Source organism: Hydra vulgaris, chromosome 03, assembly GCF_038396675.1.
Source record: "Hydra vulgaris chromosome 03, alternate assembly HydraT2T_AEP".
NCBI lineage: Eukaryota > Metazoa > Cnidaria > Hydrozoa > Anthoathecata > Hydridae > Hydra > Hydra vulgaris.
Window position 1 is genome coordinate 18836161 of NC_088922.1, and position 7714 is coordinate 18843874.

Here is a 7714-nt window from a genome sequence, read left to right on the forward strand (position 1 = left end):
GTAAAACACCCTAGTGAAAATGAAGTAGATGAGATATTGACAGAAGAAGATGAACCATTTACTCATATTAATTTATCCTTGGAAGGTTTAGGAGAATCTTCTATTAATTTACATTCTGTTGCTTTACATCAACGTGTTGCATCTGCAATGAAAAAATATAAAAGTTCAATAAAAAAGATTGGTGAAGATTTAGCAGCCCATTATGGAATAAGTAATTCGCATTTTATAGATAATTCTAATGCGTCTTATTCGAAAACAGATCAAAATAAAGCATCTGATCTGGATAAACTGACACTATTGATGAAAGAAAAGATAAATGCTTCTGACTATAAAAATAAATTAAAAATTCTCACTTTAACTCCTGAGTCTTGGTCTAGAGACTATGCTTCTAACTACTTTGAAGTTAGTGTGAATGCTATTCGAACAGCACGTTGTATGAAACAGGAGAGTGGCATACTTTTACTCCAATTGGATAAAATTGGAAAAAGTGTTCCACTTAATGTGGTCTCCATTGTTCAAAGTTTTTATGAAGATGAATACTCACAAACAATGTCTGATAAAAAAGATTATTTAAGTGTTGAAAAAGGAAAAAATAACAGAATACAAGTACAAAAACGATTGCTATTGTGTAACCTGAAAGAATTGTACAGCCAATTTAAAGTTATAAATCCAGGGATTAATCTTAGAATTTCTAAATTTTGCAGTCTGCGTTCTAAGTGGTGTGTAAGTGTTGGAGCCTCAGGTGCTCACTCAGTGTGCGTATGAGTTTATCATCAAAATGTAGTTCTTCTTTTATATGCGATGAAATGGGATATAATTTATAAACATTTAATGAAAAAGGTTTGTTTTCAGTTATAAGTGTGTTTAATTTTCAAATTGTATAACTTTTCTGGTGGATGTGGAGGACAATATAAAAATTATTAAAATTTTCTAAATCTATGCCATCACTTAGAAGATTTTTCATTGGAAGCTGAATGGATATTTTTTGAACAAGTCACGGCAAATCTTCTTGCGATGCAATAGGCGGTACAGTAAAACGAACAATAGCAAGAGAAAGTTTGCAACGTCCAAAGAAAAATCAAATACTAACAATTGATGCAATATTTGAATTTTGCACTCAAAAAATGCTCACAATAAAGTTCTTTAAAATTGATAAAGAAACTAAGGTTAAATTTAGAGCTACGCAAAATAAACGATATGAGAAGGGAAAAACAAAACCAGGAACTCGAGGATTTCACCTTACCAGTTTCGAAAACATCTATGTTATTTAAAAAAACTAGTAACGATATAAATCCAAAATCTATTAATATAACTAAAAAATCAAGTACCAAAATTTAAGTTTAATAAATTTTGAGCTAATGCAGAAGTACGAATATACGCATGTACATATGACTCGTTTCGAAATACGCATGTACATATGACTCGTTTTGGTGGATTGCAGTAGTCGAAGAAAAAAATGAAGAATATAATAATATAAAAGTAAAGTTTATGCATCCACACGGTCCATCTAAACGGTTTTTATGGCTGAAAAGGGATGATTATCGTTGGATACCTATCACCAATGTAATAACATTAATAATGCACCAACAATAATATCAGACAAATACGAACTTTCAAAAAAAGATTTTTACAAAATTAATAAGTATATATTTGTAAATCGATAATTTTTTAATGGATATATTATAAAAAATTGTATATCAATTCAAGTATGCATCATTTTTATTTATTTTGAATACTACGATAAGCGAAATATACTATATTTGCTTTGTTTGTAATATTTTTCATTTAATTTTTAAACTATTTATTTGGCAGAAATGATTTTTTTACACAATGTTCTTCAAACATACAATGATCTAGTTTGAAATTTTAGGCTTAAAAAATTTACCGCACACCTTAAAATTTTACTGGGGCAGGTGTCCATTATTTTAACATTTATAATTGATATTTTGGTACTTTTTAATTATAAAATGAGTTTTTTATTTATATATTCAAATTCCTCACCTTTAAGATTAACTAAGTCACTTATTTTTAGAATTCACATGTTTAAAGACTTGGTTTTATAAGGAGAAATGTAAATTTAAAAATGGCGAAAAATGACCAAAACAATAATAGTAGCCAAAATTAAAACAACCATTACTCACGAACCGTTGGGGATTAGACCTTGAAATTTTGGGATTTATCTTATTTTATAATGTACTAACTATGGTAAAAATATAAAGAAAATCCAAGGACATAGGGTTGCATGGCCTGGTTGTTTTATTACTCAGCACTCAATTACTCAGCACAAATAAAACATGTGCAACTAATAAAACTTAGTTGTTACTAAGCAAAATTAGGTATCCGTAGCAACTAAATAAAAAAGATATTCACTTTTTTAAAAAGCGTGACCTCATATTGGTACTTATGTAAAATTTGGTAAACATAACACTCGTAAAAATATCTGCAAATACCAAAACTAGATTTTTGCTATCCGAAATTTAGTATCCATAGCAGCGAAATAATAAAAATAACACCTTTATAAGAAGCGCAGACATATTATTACTCATCCTAATTTTAGTCAGTATAGCCCTAATATTAAATTAGTTATGAATTTTGTCCAGTAAAAGTGAGTTCTGGTCCACTGTGCAATCACACAAAAAAACTTTTACCTTTTTACTTTCCACGACTAAAAAATTAGCTCAAAGTAAAAATTATCTAATTTTAAATAAAAACTGTCCAATTATCTAATTAAAAAATTACTCTAATTATTATCAAACAGTGTGACTGATAGGTTATTGAGCATTTTTGAAAATTATCTTTTCAAAAAATTTTTTTTTTTTTTTTTTTTTTCTTTCTTTGTTTTAATATAATATAAGATTTTACAACTTCGTAATATAAAATTTCAATAAATAAAATAAGTAAAACAGATAGGGGCTCAAAGAAGATGAGGATGACAGTACGTTATCGCAATCTTTTCATAGAGCCCCTATAACAAGATTTCAAAAAAATATCGTAATATTTTAATGCGTAATAAAATTTCAATAAAATATCGTAATAAAACGCGTAATTCGCTAATAAAATTGATAAGCAACCAACAAAAGTAGAAATAAAACAAAAACAGATTTATGAGAAATTATTCAAAGTATGATTAACCAAAAACATTTCTTATATTTTAAAAATTTCTTTTTTTGTTAAAAACTTGAAGGAACTTAACGAATTTACCGTGCCTTTGAATCCTTTTTGAAAAGTATTCCATACTTTTGGACCTCGATATAGAATGCTGTACTCTGAATATTTGTTTATTATCCGAGGCAGTTTATATGTGTTGGACATATTCGCTCTAAGATTATAGCTATCATTTTTATTTATTTTAAACTTGTTATTAAAGCTTATAGGAGAGATATTGTGATTATAACGATACATGAAAATTAAATGCTGGTAGATATTAATTTCAAACACATTCATCATTTTCATATCTTTCATTAAGGGCTTAGCGTGTTCACGCCTATTTTTTGAGTAAATGATTCTGCAGGCATGTTTTTGTAGACTATAAATTTTTTTAATCTTTGCCGCTTGAGTACTTGCCCGTGAAATGTTTGCATAGCTGATGAAGCTATGAATTAGCCCAAAGTAGATTAATTTAAGACTATTTTTATTGACGTAGGAGCGAACTCGATACATCAAACCTATTATTTTGGTGATTTTTGACTGGATATATATTATATGTGGAAGCCAGGATAATTTTTCATCAACAATGATTCCTAAGAATTTTATATTGGATTGCTTATTTACTAGTTTATCATTTAGAGATAGGTTAGGCAACTTGAGAGGAAGATTTTCTTCTTGTGTTTTTTTGTGAAATAGTATATACTTTGTTTTCTCAGCGTTAAGTGAGAGTTTGTTTGCCTTAAACCAGTTGTTTACAGTTCAATATTCATGTCTGCATATAATTTCTTGATATCATTGTTGGTGAGAAATAAGTTTGTGTCATCTGCAAACATGACCGAGTTCATTTTTAAAGATGCATTACAAAAGTCATTTATATATATTAGAAAAAGAAGTGGACCAAGAATCGATCCTTGCGGGACTCCACATAAGACATTTAATACTCCAGATTGGACATTATTTACATATTGTTTTCTGTTTGTAAGATAGCTTTTAATCCAATAATAACTTTTATTTATTATTCCGTAATGCCTTAATTTATCTAATAGAATGCAATGGTCCACTGTATCGAATGCTTTTGATAAATCAAGAAACACTCCTAAAGTAAATTTATTATTTTCAAAACCATTAGTTATTTGATTTACTATTTCAATGATTGCATGCTCTGTAGAGAGATTTTTTTGAAAGCCAAACTGATTTGGGTAAAAAAAATTGTTTTTAATGAAGTAATCATAGATTCTATTATAAACTACACGTTCGAAGAGTTTTGAAAATACAGAAAGTATTGATATGTATTGAAAGTATTGAAAGTATTGATAAAAATGCTCAATAACAAAAAATTACAATAGTTGAAGAAAGTCATAAGGTATTAAAAGAATTGGAAAAAAGTTTTACTGCAATTACGACTGCTAATTTAAAAATTATTACCGAAAGATTTAATAAACTTGAAACAGACGTTATAAACAGTTCAACAAAAATTGTTAGTATAACAAAAGCTTTGGAGCTATCTAATCAAAAGATATCGTCCTTAGAAAACGAGTTAAATGATATTAAAAAATTTATTCATGTAAACGATGAAATAGTCGCATCAAAATTTGAAAAAGTAAAAGAGCAAACAAAGAAAGTAAGTAGTCAGATGAAAGATACAAGCGCTGTAAATAAAATAAACAACAAGTTAAGGGAAATAGAAGATCGATCGAGAAGAAATAACCTAAGGATAACTGAAATAAAAGAAAGTGAACACGAAAGCTGGGAAGAAAAAGAGTTAAAAGTTTTAAAACTATTTGAGGAGACGCTTGAAATCAAAAATGTTAAAATTGAAAGAGCACATAGAACCGGACCAAGAGATGCTAAAAAAAATAGAACGATAATTTTAAAACTCCTAAATTATAAAGATAAGATTGATATAATGAAGAGATCTTTAAGACTTAAAGGAATGAACATTTATATCAACGAGGATTTCTGTTACGAAACTGTTCAAATACGAAAAGATTTATAAGATAAAATGTTAAGAGAAAGAAAACAAGGAAAGTATGCGTTTATCTCCTACGACAAACTTATCATTCGTGAATGGGCAGAAAAGAAAATTGACGCAAAAAATCGCCAAGTATAAATTAGTTTTTTATTTTTTTATACTTAATATTTTATGGGATATTTTTAAATTTTTTTATTCTTCAAATTATTAACTTGATATTTTTAAATGAATGTAACATTTACATTTATCTTAAGCTTAAATTCTTACCGAAATTCTTTTATTTCTATATTTAAAAACTAAAAAATGGACTCAAAACATGCAAATAATTTTGAGTTTAATTCTTTTGACTTTTTTCAAACAATAAACAATGAAACTGATTAAATTTATTTTAGTAAAGCAGGTGCTTCGTTAAACAATTGTTTTTATTTTTACAACAATGAACTAAAAGAATTTCTTGAGCGAGATCGCTTCAATGTGATACATTTTAATATAAGAAGTTTAAAAAAGAATTTTGAAAATTTTAAGAATAATATTGAGGAAACTTTAAATATTTTTAACGTTATATGCCTAACTTAACTTGGTGTAGTTCTGACGAGGCTATATCTAACTCGAATTTTCACCTGCCAGGTTTTAATCCTGTTTTTTTAGCACGTAAAACAAAAAAACGAGGCGGTGGAGTACTTTTTTATGTACGTGAAGGAATGCGGTTTATAAATAGGCCTGACATGAGTATTTCTGATGCCGATAAAGAGGTTTTAACAATTGAAATTTTAGTCAAAAAAACTAAAAATATACTTTTAAGTTGCGACCACCATCTGGTGAAATAAATAGTTTCAAGTCCTTTTTAATTACTGATATTATAACAAAATGTACAATAGAAAAGAAATTAAATTACATTATTGGTGACATAAATTTAGACGCATTAAAATATCACGTAAATTCCAAAATTAATAGTTTTTATAATGATTTATTTGAAAACGGTGCTATTCCGCTTATAAATAAACCAACAAGAGTAACTTTAAAGTCAGTATCTTTAATAGATAATATTATGACAACAGACACTTTTAATGAATCTCTTAAAAAAGGGTTAATTAAAAATGATGTTTCAGATCATTTTCCTATCTTCTTTTCAATAAATACTGATATTGAACAATTACAAATAAAAAAACAAGTTATCCTAAAACGCTGTTTCAGTGAAGTAAATATTGCATCATTTAATGAACAACTATCATTACTACATTGGAAACATATAAATTTTTCGTCGGAAGCAAATGTGGTTTACAACTCATTCTTTAGAACATTCTATGAAGTTTATGATGCAAACTTTCCACAATATAAAGTTAACTTAAACAAAAAAAGCTTAAAGTCACCATGGATTACTAAAGAACTCAGGAAATCTTCCAAAGTTAAACAAAAATTGTATATAAAGTATTTAAAGTCAAAAACAGATAAAAATAAGGAAATTTATATAAATTATGTAAAGCTTTTTGGAAGTCAAAAAAAAAATTTAAAAAAAAATACTATTCAAACTTATTAGAGAAGTTTAAGAATAATGCTAAACCCACATGGCAAATTTTAAGTGAAATTACTGGGAATCAAAAAATTAAAACATGCAACTTATCAAAATTTATTAAAAACAATGATGATTTCTTATATAATCCTAAAGATATAGCAAATCAAATAAATAATTTTTTTGTAACAATTGGTCCAAATTTAGAAAAAAATATTCCAATTATAACTAACAAAATTAATGATCTTAATCTTCCGATAATTTCTATACTTAATAACTTTGAACTTTCGATTAAAGAGTTTGAATGTGCTTACAAAATGCTAAAAATCAATAAATCGATAGGCCCAGATCAAATAAATAGTAACGTTATAATCAGTTCTTACGAGATCATAAAAACTATACTCTTTCAGGTCTTTAGTTGTTCAATTAAACAAGGTATATTTCCTGATCAACTAAAGATAGCCAAAGTTACACCAATATTAAAAGGGGGGGGGGGGGGGAATTATCAAATATAACTAATTATCATCCAATTTCTGTACTTTCTGGTTTTTCAAAGATTTATGAAAGGATCCTTTACAATAAAATTTATGATCATCTTTCTAAAAAAAAATACTAAGTACAACCCAATATGGGTTTAAAAAACATAATTCCACTGAACACGCAGTGCTTCATCTGACTCGAAATATTGCAGAATCGTTTGAAAAATCACAATTTACTCTTGCAGTGTTCATAGATCTATCAAAAGCCTTCGATACGATAAATCATGAGATTCTTATTAAAAAACTAGAAAATTATGGAATCTGTGGTAATTTTCTAAAATTACTTAAGAGCTATTTAAGCAATCGTAAACAGTATGTGCAAATTGATGTATCCTCTACAACAAATTTACGAGATATAACATGTGGTGTCCCCCAAGGGTCTATACTAGGACCACTTCTTTTTCTCATTTATATCAATGATCTTTATAATGCCTCAAATTTAAAAACAGTAATGTTTGCTGATGACACAAACTTTTTTTGTCTAGCAATAATATCATAACACTATTTAATGACATGAACATAGAGCTAATTAAAATTTCAAAATGG